Below are 17,416 nucleotides of genomic sequence, written 5' to 3'. Positions count from 1 at the left end.
TTCTCCAAAAAAACAATACCCATACAATACAGATAAGCGATGTAATGTGTAAAGTTATTAAGATGGGGAAACAGGTTCTCCTCTTAAATACATTAGATTCTTAAAAAAAAATTTCAAAACATATCAGCTAACTATTAGTTTTCTGTCATTTTCATTCATTTCTAGCTTTCTTAAAGAATGAAAAAAACAAAGTTAGTTTCATTAAATTCTCAGAAGACTTGCTCATCTAGCCCAGGTAGCAGTGCCAGGCCTAGTGTAAAATTTTGTGCTCTCCTAAGCTGGCACCCAGTCTTTTATGAAAGCAAGCCATGCAGGTATTGCTGTTTAAGTCTTCTAACTTTATAACGTACAGCAAAGCGTTTCTTGTCCTCAACAGAATACTTAATACTCGAGTAGCATTTTGCAGGAACCCTGGTGATCTGTGCACAGGATCAGTTTCCAAAGTACTGCTGGGAAAGTGGAAAATACATTAGTCAGTGTTAACCAGACTGCCTTCCTAGTTGCTATCTTATCTGACATTGGTAAATAATAATACATCATAGGACAGTAAAATACCAATATATATTAAAAATTTTGGCTTGATATGTAAATAATACTACTTGCACCGCAGAAAACCACAAATCTTAAATTTTGATTTTGTTACATCTCAGCATTGTATGGAACTATAATGCCTAAAGACAAAAACCAGGCCCATAGCTCAGAATGCAACCCCACTTGTAAAGGGCTACATTTGCTGCATGTCTGCTTCCAAAGATTTAGGGTCAGAGTGACAATGCTATAAAATAAGGGTCAAAGCACAAAAAGACCAAGGCCACAGAACAAAGAGCTTTTCGTGTCCTGAAGAAGTTGCTTTTTGTAAGCCTGCCTTCTGGCTCAGACAGTAAATTTGTCTTTTTCTTGACATCATCCCTACATGACTTCTATAAAATGCCAGACAACTGTATGACTTAGGAAAGGTGAGACTGAACTGTTAGAAGAAATCAACTCAACTGTTAAGGGAATCCACTAGTTAACAGCAGAGGAACACCTCCTAGTAATTGCTATAACTTTTCCGATCCTTAACTGTATTTCTACAACTTCATGATTTAATTAGTCACTTCAACAGAAGTTTCAAGTGTCCTTAACACCTTTAGGGTGCAGATTCCTAGTCATATTATCTACTTCGATTATTGTTTATTCAGTGGTAGCTGAGGAAATATGCAGGAGCAGCAACTCAGAAGGCTGTTTTAATCTTCCCCCCACCCTTCCACGAAATATTCATAGAAGAGATACCAGCTAACACACAGATGCGTATATTCCCTTTAAAAAATATTTATGGGCTGTTTCCCCACTTCCCCATCAGTGAGACCCACTACTCACAGCACTGAGCTAACGCAAAATAAAATGGTGCTTTCTAAGGCTGACACAGATTGCTAAGCAATGAAGTTCATTCTTCCAGCTAGAAAATGAACTTCACTTAGGATATGCTTTTTCAAAACAACAACAATAATTTTGCCAAATAAAAGGAACTCTATCCACTGAGAGAAAAAAAAAAAAAAAAAGAAAAAAGATAAGGATGCTGGGTGCCTCTTATGGCTTTATATTAAGCTAGATTTTCAATATTTCACTAACAAGCTTAAAGTAAAACCATGCTGAATTAACTAGAAGTTAATATATTAAGAAAAAGATTTATAATCCAATACCTAAAGCACACTAGTAGTAAAAAAAAAAAAATCAAAATTGTATTTTCAGCCTTATCAAGCTGCCTAGTAAATATTCACAAACCAAAAAGAAGACATTAATCTCTGAACAATTAGAATTTGACTTCTTTTTTAATAAAAGGCTAGTTGACAGTATATTCTTTGAGCAAATATCAGTACTGCAAGAATTCTCTCTCCATCATAACCCAAACCTATATGAAAGAATCGGAATTATCATTAAATTGTGCATTATCTTTTTTAGCAGGTCTAAAGCATGACATTTTGAAAATCAGATCTTCCTTACTTCAAGTAATTATTTTCCCCTTCAAAACAGATGGCTTCTGCCCTCAAAGTTACTATATTTAATTTGTTTTCAGTCCTACTAACTTACTTAAAAGCTAGAACTGGAGATTCAGATATGTGGAATTAGGTTAAAAAACCAAATCAAAACAACTTACCTTTCAACCGTGGAGATCTACAATGGTTTTTGAGTTTCAGTGCCAGCAAAATAGAAGTTTTATTTTTTCAAAAGGAAGCAGATTCCTTTGCTTTTACCCTGCATTAAGCTATAATATGTCTGATTCCTATTTTAAACATGAAATGTAGCATTTAAGAACATTATTTGTTTTTTTAATTCCTGAAAAAATTTAATACAATTGAAAAATATCTTATTATAGGAAAAGCCTAGTGTAACATATGAAAGGCCTACTCCAATCATCCTACACCTTCTGAAGGAAATGATTACTCCTCATCTCTCAAGAAACACTGGTGCGAGTATACTGATTTTCCTTGTGGTGAATAGCAGCCCACAAGTTAAGGAATTGATGCAAACTGGCAGATTTCCCCTGCTAATTCTGAGTCATATGCGTCATCTTTTTGTCAAAAGCTGGGAAGAAAGAGAGTCTCTCTTCCAGCCTGCCACATGAAACCACCTGCTTAAAGACAGAACAGACCAATATTGCAATATTGGTCTGCACATTGCTGGTACTTACACATTTGTTCTTGCTTTGCTCAAATACACAAAATTCTGAAGGCAGCCTTAGTATTAACTTAACAACAGAACTCATCTCTTTGATTTAGGGCCAAAAATCAAGCTGGTAAAAGAAAAAAAGAAAAAAAAAAAGGAGGAGACAAGAGTCACGTTGGCATGAAAATGCTTATTCTTAAATTGGTAGTGTCTTACCTGCAAAAGACTAAGGATTCAGTTCCTTAAAAGCTTACATGTATGCTTGGTTTAAGCACTTGAGTATTCAGCTAGATTTGGTATAAATATTCACATTCTCAAAATCAAGAGTTCATGTGTGTGATTAAGACCTCTTTATCACCATACATGATTATCAACTAATTCCTCAATACCCCCCCCCCCCAAACAAAAAACCTCCCCTAGAACCCAGAGACTCTTAACAAGTTCTGTGGGTTAAATTCCACATGTTCCTTTTTTTTTTTTTTCTTTTGTGCGTTTTACAAATTAAGAAGTGAGAAAACTATTTTCTTCTTTCAGATTCATCAAGGTCAGTCATTGTTGGACTATATACTGTGTGATGACACAATCCCTCTTCCAAAGGCTCCAGCACCGATTAAGGTTGGGCACATCATTGCCAGCAGATTACATATTTTCAAATTGCACTGGAGTTGCTGATCAGACCTGCAGAAAACAGGTGTAAATGTTTACTGTAACAATGCATTGTGGTATTTCTATTGATTTGTGACACTGCCAGAGTGATTGTAAGTAAGTATTCTTTATAAAAAAAAAAAAAAACAAACTTGAGAGCAGTTAAAGCAAGAATAAGTTTTAGACATTTATAGTAAGTTGTGCAAAAGAATGCAAAGATAATACTACTTGGAAAAACCGGTACAGGGTGTTGGAACAATCATAACATTTTAATCTTAGATTAGCTTTTTTACATACAAGTAGACATAAAATATATACTAATATATGATACATATGTGTATAAAATTAGATAGAGAGACAGGTATAAACACACTCATAAAATGCCCTTGTATTGAAATTTGTACTGTGGCACAAGCATTTACATGACTGCGTGCATACATTTCAATATAATGAGAGAATTTGCATTGCTAAAATAAGAATTCTTGAGTGCTTTTCAAGAACCGTGACATCACCATTTGCATTACAGGTTATTATTTACAAGCATTCAGGATGTTCTGTAAATCTATAATGAACATTGCGACTGTGAAAACTGTAATTTATTATGTAATGCACTGTTACATAAATTAAATTGTGCACAATATACACAGATGATCTCTCCTCCTCAGTTAAATATTATATACAGCACCTGATCATCTTACTTCAACTAATTTTTTTTTTTTTACATTCAATATAATATATTTTCCTTGATAAAATTATGGACACAAAGTACCTGTCTGATGCCTTATCCTGTGTGTGGTGTGGTTTGATATTTTTTTTTTATGAAATGGATTATTTATAGTCTTATTAATTTGCATAACTTTGCAGTATTTTGTAAAAAAATTTGTAAGAATATTTTACTCACCATATATCCCATTTCCCTTGATACTTAACAAAAGGCATTTAAGTTTCAATGCAATGTTACTTTACCTCCCAAACCCCTGTATCTTTCAGGCAAAGGGTTCAATGTAGCACATGACAGCAAATTAGAAATAAACAAACAAAAACCACACTGAGTAAGTTATGCCTTTTGGAGGGTGGCAAGAGTGAGTGAGGTAAGACGCTGTGGAAGACGTTTCTTAACTTCTAATTCAGCAAAGCATAAGAACTGGCTTAACTTCCTCCTCATTCAGTGGAGCACTCAAAGATATGAAAAGTGAGTTAAATAAACGATTTAGGAGAGTAATCACAAAGACCAGCTTTTGCCTGGGGGAGACCCTGGGAAAGTCTCCATAGGTTCCCTCTTTTTCAACACAGGGCCACAGGCACCCATAACTGTCCTGGGGTAAGCTGCTGCTTTGAATTGCCCTCTAGTGTTAGCCTTCATGAATTCCTACCTCAATGACAAATTCTGTTCAGGTTTTTACATAATGGAAAGTGGGTCAGCAACATAAGTTATATTAATCTAAAAATAAAACAAACAAAAAAAATGAACAGCATGTTGAATGATCATTTTCAGGTCAGAAGACTGTGAGGTTGACAAATTAAGTATTACACACCAAAAATAAAGGAAGAAGTCTGTATCTAAATAGCAAAAAAAAAAGAAATCAAGGACAATAAATTTAAGACATAACTTATGAACATTCTTGTATTTTACATTTCTGTTAGTTTCTTATGCAGTTTCACAAAAATACCAATTTCTGAAACAAACACTCAGTATTCACAGCCAAATTCACTGTAATTACAGTGACATAGCTGGGATCAAAACCTTAATGAAAATTGAAGAGCTGCTGGTGTAAAAACAGAACACAGTCTAGCAGTACTAATACCCTGGAAGGAATTATTCTCTCACTGCTAATTCAAGAGTCTCCTAGTTACACTCTAAACCTGGATGCAAAACAGGCACCATGTAAATGAAGATCCAGATTTTAAACCTGGTAATTCCAGAAAGAAAAGTGCAAGCATTTTCCTGTCAGTTTATTTCAAGCCATATTTTATCTACTCTTGAATTGATTAGAGAGGCCATGAATTTAGCACTTAAAGAAGTATGGAGAACATATTAGTAACACTTGCGTATCATACAAGCTATGGACTTCCACACACATAGCATTAAAGATGCGCATATGACCCTTTGTTTAAAAAAATACTCTGGTCATATAGAACTACAATCCCTAACTAATACTCACTCTGCCTGAGAACGGAAACATATTGTTAGAGTTAGGTGATGAAACAGATGAAGAAAAATACACATTTGACTGCTGCTTGTGTAACTCCTGTGCTTGGCATTAAAAGCATCATTCTCCTTTCTCCTGACAACCTGGAAAAAATCTTCTGGTTTTGGGGAGCATGGTGACAGGGTAACCAGTACATAACCATTCTTTTTGATAAGGAGTTTTTTTGCCTGTGCAAGATACTGACATAAGCCTGACAGTATCAACAGAGAACTCTGTTCTGCAATAGACTTTTGAATATACGTTTTGATTTAGAGATAGACTTTCTCATAAGAGCCACTACAACGTTTCACAACAGATGGAGCATCCTACTTTTCTAATTCTTAATCTTGACTAAAATATGGACTAGCTTGTAACAGGAGGAAGAAAAGTGTTTTCAGAATTACTAAAGTGATAACACACTTAAGACCACAGTATCCACCCATTCTACCAAGAGAAAAATTTTGCTCCAAAAGAATACAGAAATTGTAAAGCAAATGTTTTGATTTATCAGATCCACTGGAAGTCCTGTCTAAGTCTAAAAATTACTTGTATTATGCTCTATCTATTTTCAAGTAGGAAACCATCAGTTAAAGTTGGGAAGATCATAATCATGTTCATAATTACAATACTTTCAAAATGTTTATGTTAACTTTCATATTAATACTTAAATCCACTTTCTTCTGTGGGGAGAGGGGGGGATTAAAAAAAAAAAAAATCACTCTTCATATCAACTATGAAGTGGAGGGATAAAATAATGAAAATCTTTGGTCTGAAGGCTTAAAAAAACCCGACAAAACCCACAAAACAAAAAAACCCAGAGGACACTCATAGGAAGTAAAAAGCAAGCTCTTAAAATTTAGTGGGTTAACTGAAAGGTGTAAATATTTCAGAGACATTTGCGCATTACTAAGATTTAAGTACTGCACAAATTAAAAAAACAGATATTGCTGATTTCTCGCTTTGAATAGATTGTCTTAGTAGTATATTCTGCTAAAAAGCACCAATTTTCTCAAAATATTGCTGTAAAAATTTAGAATAATGTAACAGGGAAAACTTGTGCTCTGAAAAAAAAAAAATCCTGCCCCCAACAAACTTAGAAAAAAAATGTACTGTGAATATCCATGTATTTAAAATAAATTCAAAATGAACAAAGCTAGAAACAGTAGTTTATTCAAACACACTACTCAATTAGCAATTGCATCTTCATACATGCCCTTTTTTATGTCAGTGTGTGAACGGCAGTCTAAAACAAGGTGGGTTAATGAGCCATCAATACAGTAGTTGAACATTTAAGAACTCTGATTACATTTCTCTTTCCCCCACCCACAGCTTAAATATACAGGTTTACATAAATTACTACTTAGGTTTTTGTTGAAATAAATAAATAAATACATAAAAGTAAAAATAATAAAGAAGGGGCAATACCTTACTTTCATATATTTGCATTTGAGTGAGAAGAATAAGCCTTTAAATATCTCAATTAGCATGTTTTAACTATTTTTCCTAAAGAATTTGTATGTCATTTGTTTTTCTTTTCCTCTTGCCTTGCAAGACCATTTTATCAACAGACAAGGAAAAATGAGGTGTAAGTATACCAGTCTTAAATCCTTCCTATATACATGTTTCATTAAATGCCTAATCTAATAATAGAAGTTAATGTCTACTTAAATCTAATAGTATACAAAACTCAATTCTAAAATAATGTTAGGGCTGGATCTAGTTTAAACTAACAAAATCCAGAAAATTCAGTTGTTTCAGATTTCAAAACTTAAAACAGCCATGCCTAAGATAGCACAGGGTTTCAAACAATGGCTGATTTTACATGTGTTGTAATAACTAGACATGGGTTGCATTTATAGCTACGTATCTCTTTCAGGAAAATTATTTAAGTTGCCTTTGAAAAGCAAGAGAAGTCCTTAAAGAAAGCATAGATGAGCTGACAAAGTAATCTGCAACAGTTCTTTTAGATGAGCAATAAATATGCATTGTCAGCTTTCAAATTATGATTCAGTCAAGAAGGTCTGTAGAGCCTCAAGTGTATACCTATAGTACGAATAGTAAAAGCGGCCATGAAAAGTTACATGAGAAACACTTTAGCAAAGAAGTCTGTACATTTTTATCTTTTCAGCCTCATTACAATTAGATATTGCAAAACAGTTTACGAAGTCAAGCGTACAATTTGCAATAGCCACACCAACAATTTTTTAAGGGGCCAGCACTGCAGCCCTTATTTCAAGCTCAACTTCCAACAAAAGAAATGGTAGTTTTGCTAAAGAAGAACTGCAATAGCAGAGGCTAAGAGTAAGAAAATAAAACATCCATCCCCCCCCCCCCCCCCCATCTCTCTTGAAAGTTTCACCTACACTTTGGGTCATGAAACAGCCATGCTGACTACCAAATATAAAACAGTTCCATTAAAAAAAAAAAAAAGGGCCAAATTTCAGCATTAAAATGTTCTAGAGCCAATCAACACTTAGAAAGTGGATTCTAATGATAACTGACAACTGCAGAACTCCTGAAAGATATTTGAGCTTGTAAATGTGTAAGACTCAATTACTGCATTACTGCAGAACTCTTCTCTTTGGACTTTATAAAATTTATATAGACTTGTCTCAAAGTTCGAAATACTTTAATATCTTTTATTCATTAAAGGAAATAAAGTTTGCATCTAATGAGAGCATGATTCTGCAAATCCTTATTCATGGTAGTGAGTCATTAGGACTACTTGTGTATTTAAAAGTTTGCAGGATTAGGCCCTAAATTTAAAATCCCTTTGATTTACAGTTGTGAACCAGAAACCATATTTTTTTGCTGAATAAGAATCTATGAGAAATACTTTGAACTTGTGTCAGACCAAGGAACACTCCATCAAACTTTCACCTTTTAAATATGTCACAAGGGAGCCTTAGATACCTTTGCCTTGCAATATAATCCTGATTTTCATTAACAAGAATGTAATTGCTTTTGTACAGAGAAAAAAAAAAGAAAAACAATGAACAAATTCAAAGAAGTGTTCTGTGAAATCCTCATATTCCTATGAGAACTAGAAAAGAAAAAAAAAAAAAAAGAAACAAAAAAACCCAGAAATGCAGTACATTCAGAGCAGAATTTCTGGACAGACTGTGAAATATTTATTTATTTGGGAGCATATTAGGCATGTTACCCAAACACTGCTACAGCATTAATAAAAATACTTTTACTGTGATTTTTAATCACAGAAAGAAAGAAAAGATTAAAAATTAAAGAATTACCTACTCACTAATCACAAACTGCAAAGCTTATATAAAAGCTATGTTTCACTTCCTATACTTTCTGTATTCAAAGTTTTGTTTCTCAACTAATAATTTTCCACAGGAGGTCTTAACTACCCTAAAATCATAGTATTATATGAAAAATATATTCAGAACATGTCTGCCTCAAATACTTCTATAACAGGAGGTGTATTACTGGTAAAAGCCAGCAAATCTTCAGTTACACTAGCCACTAGTTACAGCAGTGAGGAAATATGAAATTTACACCTCACTGGATTTTCTTGCTATAAATTAGCAGTTACTGGGATAATCTAAAATTTTGTTTTTTAAAACTTCTCTTATTTTATGGTACAATTACTTCCTACAAAAAAAATGTGCTCTTGAAGACAGACAGATTTGATTAAGGATAAAAATTGGATTCCAGCTGAAAGCTGGAATTGCTAAAGTCACAACATGTTCATAAAATTTGTTGTACTGTAATATAGCTTGCTGAAGATAAAGTCTTACAGTTTTTACTACTCCATTTAGTATTTAAACAAATTTACTCAATCCAAGAGCAGTTACTACTTTAATTTGAATTGTTTATGTAAATGGTTAGTTAAGATTATTCATATACAAGCAGATAGGTTATGATTACTCTGAATGGATTTCTCAGTTTCAGCCAAATTGGTACTTTTAGTGCAAAGCAGGACTTGCAATATGAGTGTAGCATAGTCCATATTAATTATTCTTAAATGTTCACTGTTTTACTATATAGCATGTATCTACTGACAAATTGATAAAATAAATAATGTTTTTGACTATTCTGATACAGGTGGAGGGCTCTGAAGACCATTTTTTCCTGTTTTCTGCTTCTTTGCTTGTCAGGTAGCTAGTTTATTAATGCCTTTAAAAACAAATTTTGTACAGTACTTTGAAATGCACTCAGCTAGCTCTCTATTCTATTCTTTAACACACCCTCCCAGCAAAAAAATAAAGTTACTTAAAAATAAACACTATATCATCCATACTTTGGTTTTGGATTAGCAACATTTCAGTTGGTGTAATTCCCAAGACAAGAATATGAGAACAATACTATATAGAGAATTTATATAACTCCAATGATCAAGGCTGTTGCAAACTCAGCTTTTTATACATATTTTTGGCCACTTCATTTCCTTCTGAGCACACCTTGTGCGAATACTACTACTTAGTCTTTTATAATTTTACAGAAGGAGTGTAAAGAAGAATTATTTTAACAAATAAAAAAAATCTTGAACAAACCCAGCAGAACTAGCCTATTTGGAATAATATTAGTAAGTTGTACTACTGTATACATTTTTTAAAATAAAGAACATATGTAATAAGAGAAATAGTAATATAATATATACCATGCTTATGCTCCATCAACCTTCCAGAGAGAGTTTTTCAATCACAGGAGTAAGCCGTTCTCCAAAATCAGCTCTCTATTGAAAGGTCGAAACCTGCAATAAAAATGTCATGTATTATAACATATTTCCAACACCCACAGTTTCATGGTTGATCCCCAAACATGGATGTAGGTCATCGGCTTGACCCTCGCATTGTCTATGTTACAGGAAATCCTAATTTTAAAAATACTTATTTTTTTTTAACCAAACTGACTTGATTAGGAACACCTGTGATATGCCTCTCTATTATCAGAAGCCTCCTGAAACAAATAAGATTAGCATGTTTCTGCTTTCATTCTTCCTGCAGCATTTTAAGATGAAAGTAAGAGGAAGAAGAAAAAAAAAAAATGGGGGGCAGGGGGGCTGTTACCCCCCCCCCCCCATCTCTCCCTCCACACTCAAACAAGCAAACAGATAAGTATAAACTACTTAATGGATGTGTGATTACTACTGTCATAATTCCTAAAATATGCTATTGACTGTTAAGTATTTAACTTCTGGTGTTTTTCTTTAAGGAGTTTAATTTTTTTTCTTCTTCAAGGCAGTACCATTATTGCTTTTATTAAAAAGTAGCCTACAAATATTAGCCACTTTAAAATATATAATGCAAATACTACAGTCATATAATACATTGTGAGAGATGAAATAAAATTTTAAAACTTAAAAAAAAAAAGCTATGAGAGTAATTAGCCATGATCAGGTAAGGACAAAGTATAACTTGATAGAGGTAGTAACTAGAGTCAAATATCTACTGGAGGAAAGAATGCATTCACACAGCCAAATTCTTAAATTTATTTTGACTTTATTTTGACTTTTTCACTGTAGATACCATGACAAGATACATCCTATGCCTAATAAACGAGTAGCAGATGCCTAGATCAGGTCACCTGCTTACAAATATTTCCATAAATTTGTTCTTTATTCTTTAAGTGTATTCCAGAAAATACTAAAACCCCCCTCACAGCTATAGAACTATAATATGCACCCTGCTTTAACAAGAAAAATAAATTTGTCTTTATTTTCATGTATTCCACACATCTTCTATTTCACCTTTTTTAAAAAAAGTTTCTGTTCTTAAACCAGAAACACAAAATTTCTTCTGAAAATCCTCCCCCCCATGCTTATATTGAGATTTAACATACTTAAAGATAATACTGAAACCAGACTTACATAAAAACATTTAAAATGAAAATACAAGCTTAAGCCCTACTCGATGTGTAATTATCTTTTTCTCAGAGCAAATCTTCAAGTGAATTTTAGTTCATACTAAATAAAATAATTAGTTGCAACTAGAATCAATGTTGAAAAGTTTATTAATAATCTATTTACTGTGGATACACTCATTGCAGTGCCTGAAAACAAACTAAATAGTCACGGGGTGGGGGGGTCCTATTTCTAACAGTGGTTTCCTTTAGACATTAATAACGATCACTGAAAGTCACTGCTATTTTCCAGTTTTGAGCAATATAACAATATCGTCTTCAGTTTTAGAAGACATCTCAGGAAACTTCTAACAAAATAAACGCTAAATGTACATAATTTACATTTTCTACTGCTGTGTGTATGTGGTAATAAATATGTGTGTGTGTGTGTGTGTGTATAAGGATGACTTCACTAGCAACTGTTCATTACCGAGATATGGAAAAGTGTTTAGAATTATATAAAGTTATAAAACTCAGTATTCTCTGTAAAGAGAACCTATTTTTTTTTATAAAACACTAAGATATTATTAGATGCAAATATTAAAGTAAAGAATTGCCAAACTTTAAGTGTTAGCTGCACTAGAGCTCAAGTTCTGCTGCCCTCCTCTAATATTCATGCAAGCCTGCTGGAGTTCTCACACAACAACATACGAAGCTAACATCAAAATCAATTGTGGTACGATCAGCTGTCTAGGGAATAGATATAGCCCGAAGTTTCTTTATTAGACTGTTTTAAAAACTTACAATAAAGGGTTAAAAAAAAAAAATAAATCAGTATGGACATTGTCTTACACCCTATTAAACATAGGCAGAAATTTTTATACCTAGCTCATTCTAACCACTTCTGAAATTGTCCAGTATCCAAAATTGAGATATTTTTCAAGAAAGAGATTCCTTTTGAAACCTAACTTATCTAGCTTGTTATGTATTAACACATCAGTTACCTAAAAATTCCATGTAACTCCTGCCAATAATGCACAAAACAAAAATAAAATTGCAAAGCAACATTTTCACTGAGTAAAAAAAGTTACCGAAAAGCTGTAGCTACACATCTCCACTGTCTGATGTCCCCTTCGTATTTGTGGGGCATAAAGATAGAAAAAAAAAATTGTTAAAATACATTACTAGTTCTATTAAAAAAAAGATGGCTGTGAGAAGAGTCACAAGAGTAATTTGGGCAGCCTGTTCAAACAAAATTTTCCAAGTATTACTAATAGAAAAGATCATAGTTTTGGAGATCAGGTTCCAGTGTTAGATGTTAAGTGTTTAGAACTTGTAATAATACATATATGTTAAAAAAAAAAAATCTGCTGAGAACACTTACTGGTGTACATACAGTTTTCTAGTTTTAAAAACTTTATCATAAAAATAATTTTCTGTTTGTACACAAAAGCCTACAATTTCATTCCCTATTTCTTTCACAGACAGTCAAAACTGTCCAAGATGCACTCTACCTTTGACAGTTTGTAATGAATGTAAATTACTGGAATGACTTGCAATGGGCCTTTGGGTGTGGGTGGATGACTGTATCTACAAAACAGAATACCTGCAGCATATTTGTAGAATACAGTGATAAGCTTTTCAGTTCTCCCTTATATATTCAGTAGTTAATTGCTTCCCAGTGCAAATAACAAAAAACAGTAAGGTCCTATAAAAGAAATGCTAACTGTTACGTGGCTACTTTTTATGTAAAGAAAGGTCGTGTGCTTGCACATATGTAAAAGTGTTACAGAAAAGCATTGATACACCTGTTATGATGGCTTTTGACATTCAGGATGGATGAGATGTGCACCTTCCCTACAGTGTTCACAGGCAGGGTGTACATAGACAGGTAGTGTGTATGCAGTTCCAGTTGTGCTTCACTACAGAATCTGACTTATTAGTCATAAGGATAATTAAGGAAATAAAGACTACAATTTAGCAGCAAAATTCCTTCCATGACATTACATTTTGGGTGGAATAGTAAGAAGTTCAGAATTCCAGAAGCAAAGCAAAAAAACAAAACAGAAAAAACCCCCATGACACCTTGTTATCGTATATATAGCCTGCCTTTAAAATGTTACTACACTAAGCTTCCTATGTAATACTACCCTAACACATGAAAAAGTCACATAGTTATGTAGTCACACTTTCAGATTACTGTTATTTCTGAAAATTAAAAATCTCAGAGTTACTCCAAGCTTCAGTAGACTTATATCTATAAAATGAAAGGGTGCCTCTTGGAAACTTTCAGTACAACTTAGTGGGCTTAAAAAAAAAACCAAAAAAAACCAGGAAAAAAAAACCCCAAGTGGAGCTTATTTGGATGTTTTTTCCTAAGAATCAAGATAAAGGATTAGACTGAAAAGAAACAAATAAAAAAAAAAAAAAAACACCACACCATATGCTACGTGGTATACCTAAGCAATATTCCATTAAGCATAGAACTTTAACTTTCATTTATCAATATAAGTATATATGTTTAGATCTTTAACTTCATTTGATATTTTCCCCGAATGTAACTTTTCCAGGGCCAAGTAATCCCAGTTAATGTTTGACATTTTAACTAAGGTGAAAAATGCAAGCAGTTCTACAAGGATCTATTTAAGCTACATGATTTTTTTTCCCCCCAAATATCTTAAAATAAGGAGTACATCAAATATAAGAAAGGAAAACCTACTTAACATACACTATATATTGATATTAGATTGCTTACTGCTTTCATTTTAGCCACACCCACCTTTATGTAATTGTAAAATATGGGAATGGTGCAGCTGAGAAATAAAAAAGCAGAAAAGAACAGTTGTTTTATGTAGTCAAATATGTGCTAAGCACAGATTTCAATTAACATGAAAAACAGGTATAAATTGCATGCTATTGAACATGACTGTTGAATAGTGGGGAAAAAAATGCATACGCACCTGTACAATACTGAATTATAGAATTTTATTTTCTAAATTAGCTATGAGTCAGGACAGTTATCTCCTTGAAAGTGAAAGTCAGTGTCTGTGAGTGCACTTCCACTGTTGAATAGTGTAAATCTCTTCAAATCCTGATATTTCGAAGTATACACAGCTACAATGAAACAGCTTTGTGCACATTCCCATACTAACTGTTAAAAACGTTTCTGAAAACACTCTGAAAGTAACGATGTGAATCTAAAGAAATAAGTGCTAAATTTCAATAGGATCTTACTAGTATCGCAATTTCAGAGATTAAACTGAATTTTCTAGCTATCAGAGCATAAAGGTATAAATAGCGGAGACAAACGAAGCAGCTATTCCCAATAAAAAAGGACTGAAAAAGTGTAATTTGTGTACTGGATTAAAAGAATCCAGGGAAACTAAGGATTCAAGGCAGAAAAACCTCCTTCAACTATTGTATTTCTGCGTTACACAGAAAATACCTTGAATCACAATCCAGTTGCCATGCTGGAAACGCTAAGTTTTGCATTTCACTTTAAGACTACACGCTCTCAGCCATGTACACAGAAAATCTTTTGTACAGCACTTCTGCACCCCAACTCTTCTCTACGTCCCTCCTACGTTCTTCGGTTAACTCGTTATTTTCGGTGGCGAGGGTGCTAAGCGCAAAGCGGCCGGTTCTGGCTTTGAACGCTGCGGAGGGATGTGCGGGGGGGGGGTGATGGGGGGGGGGGTGGAGGGGGGAGAGGAGCGGGGAAAGGCTGTGACCCGGTCCAACCTCCCGGCCCCAGCACCGCGTCCCCGCAGGCAACCAGGGGGGGCAGCAGCCGGTCCAGTCTCTGCTGAACGGGCGCCTTAACGGGGGCCCGATGCTGCCGCCTTCGCTGCGCATCCTGCGCGCCCCGCCAGCTCGACGGCAGCCCCGAGCGCCCGCCGATCACACGGCATCGGGGAAAATATCCATACGCCTTCCTGCCGCCGGAAAAAAAAATATAAAAAAACCCAAACCCACAACACACACAAAAAAAAAAAGGTCGGGCGGCCGAAAGTGAAGAGGGAAGTAGGAAGAGGAATAAAAAGTAACGCTAGAAATTGTAGCTGGGAAGGAGCCCGCTGGCCTGCCAGCGCCTGAGCTCACCGCGCTGCTATGGAGCTCCCTACCCGGTGTTATCCCCGCCCGCGCTCCCACCGAAGCACCGCCGCGGCGAGAAGATGTCTTGCGTGTCCCTGTGTGTGCCTGTGCGCGACTCCCAAACGCCAGCGCCCACGCCAAACCCGGCCCCGAGAGGGTTAAACGGCGTCGTGGAGGAAAAGGCACCGTGTCACATATTGTGTGTGTGTGTGTGTGTGTGCGCGGCGGGGGGGGGGGGGGGGGGGGGGGGGGGAATCGCTCCGCAGATAGACTTGCGAGCGCGATTTCGGCGCCTATCACAATAAGCCCGATCGCGCTTATACAGCTACGAGAGACCGAGAGCTGCTGGCCACCGAGAAATGACATAGAAACAGCCACCAAAAAATAGCTAAGCCAATGACAAATAGCGACCCGGGTGACAGAGACAGAGAATTTTGTAGGCGGAGAAGAGGAGGTGAATGGCCAGCTCTGATCACAGTATTAGGCTAGGCTATCTATGGGGAGGGTATTTACTCGGTTTTGGGGTGTGTGGGAGGAGAGGAAAAACACCTACAAATAGCTGGCACGATTCAAATGGCCTCGGATTATGTTTCCCCCCCTCTAGTTCAGGAAGGAAACTCGCGTTTTAACGCTAAGAGAGGGAGGGGGGGGGAAAAATAGCCCCGTGCAATACGCGATGAACAGCACTTTGGTCCTTCGTTAATACCCAAAGGGACAGAGATGATAAATGTGATAGCATGTGGCAGCATAACCGTCACCCAGGTTTCTGCTAAAGGCGGCTCCGATATCGTGACACGGGAAATTAAGCGCTTAAGTGGGAGGTGGAGAAAGCGCTTAAACAGAGAAGTTCATCTGCTAACATGGAAAGGAAACAAGCGGCGAAAAAAAAAAAAAAAAGCGAAGGTTGTCCTCTTCTTGGGGGGGGGGGGGGGGGGGGGAGAAGGGAGGGAGAAGAGAAAGAGCGAAGGGGCATTAATCCGGGTTACGAAAACACGGGGAGAGAGGAAGGAGGAGGCGGGGGGGCGCGGGGGGCGAGAGCGGGAGATGTGCATGTAAGTGTGGAAGTCATCCTGGCGGCCGCTGCTGCTGCAGAGCCGGGAAGCGGGAGCCGCCGCGTCCCGAGCGCTGCCCCGAAATTTCCACGGCGGAGAGGCGGGGGAGAAGGCGGGAGGGAGGGATCCGCGGGGGGGTGGGGGCGGCAAGGGGGGGGCAGATCAGAGGGAAGCCTGTCATGTCATGTCACGGGAGAGCGGGGCGCACACCGGGGCCGCGGCGCGACCCTCCGCGCCGGCTGTCCCGCGCCTCCCGCCCGCCCCGAGCGCCCCCCGCCCGCCTCCGCGCCGCTCTCCCCCGGGGCGGGCCGCCGGGGGTGGGAAGCGGGGCTCCCGGGATCCCCGCCTGGGCGAGATGCTGCCCGCCGCCGCCGCCCCGGGGAAGCGGGGTTACCTGCCGGAGGAGGCAGCCGCTCCCGCCCGCTCCCACCCTCTAAGGCTGAGGGAAGCGAGTGACAGATCCGCCCAGGAGCCAGCGGCGAGACCTGCCGCCGCCTCGGGGAGCCTCCCGCCCGCTGCCCGCCGGCCTCCTGAGGCGACTTCTCCCGGCGGCGGGCGGCGGCGGGGTGCAGGTTGCCCCCGTTTTCCGAAGACGGGCTTCCCCCGCCCGCCCTCCCGCCCGGTTCCCTCTGCCCCAGCCGCGCCCGGTCCCTCCGGCTCTTACCGCCTATGCCGGTGGCGGCACCCGCTCCGAAGCGCGGCGGCGGCGAGGGGGAGAGGAGGGGAGGCGAGGGGGGAGGGAGGTGACTTTTGGCGGCAGCCGGCGCGGCGGCGGGCGGCCCCGCGAACCGCGGCTCCCCCGCGGCAGCGATGCGATCGGGCATCACTCGAAAATGGCGCCGAAAGAGCAGGGCTCTTCATTCAAATTCGTTAGAGCCAGCCCCGCCGCCCTGGGGCATGCCGGGAAGGGGGGGGGGGGGAGCGCCGCTCGGGCTGAGGCAGCGCTGCGGACACGGCGCTCGCTGTCAATGCCGCCCCTCCCCCCCA

The 17,416-nt window shown here is 38.0% G+C and overlaps 1 long non-coding RNA gene across 1 annotated transcript in view; it reads right to left on the bottom strand.

Moving 5' to 3' along the window:
* Positions 1-1,708: 1,708 nt before the first annotated feature.
* LOC309586628 overlaps positions 1,709-17,416 on the bottom strand; it is a 66,678-nt gene continuing 50,970 nt past the window's right edge. Inside the window, exons 3-4 of the long non-coding RNA XR_014227396.1 lie at positions 10,102-10,194; positions 1,709-3,324 (exon numbers count right to left, since the gene is read on the bottom strand). This is a non-coding gene — a long non-coding RNA (uncharacterized lncRNA). The remainder of the gene's footprint in view (positions 3,325-10,101; positions 10,195-17,416) is intronic.

The sequence above is a fragment of the Platalea leucorodia genome, assembly GCF_965183815.1.
Source record: "Platalea leucorodia genome assembly, chromosome: 2".
Classification (NCBI taxonomy): Eukaryota; Metazoa; Chordata; class Aves; order Pelecaniformes; family Threskiornithidae; genus Platalea; species Platalea leucorodia.
The sequence above is the reverse complement of the archived record's forward strand: the minus strand, read 5'-3'. Positions and strand labels throughout refer to the sequence as shown.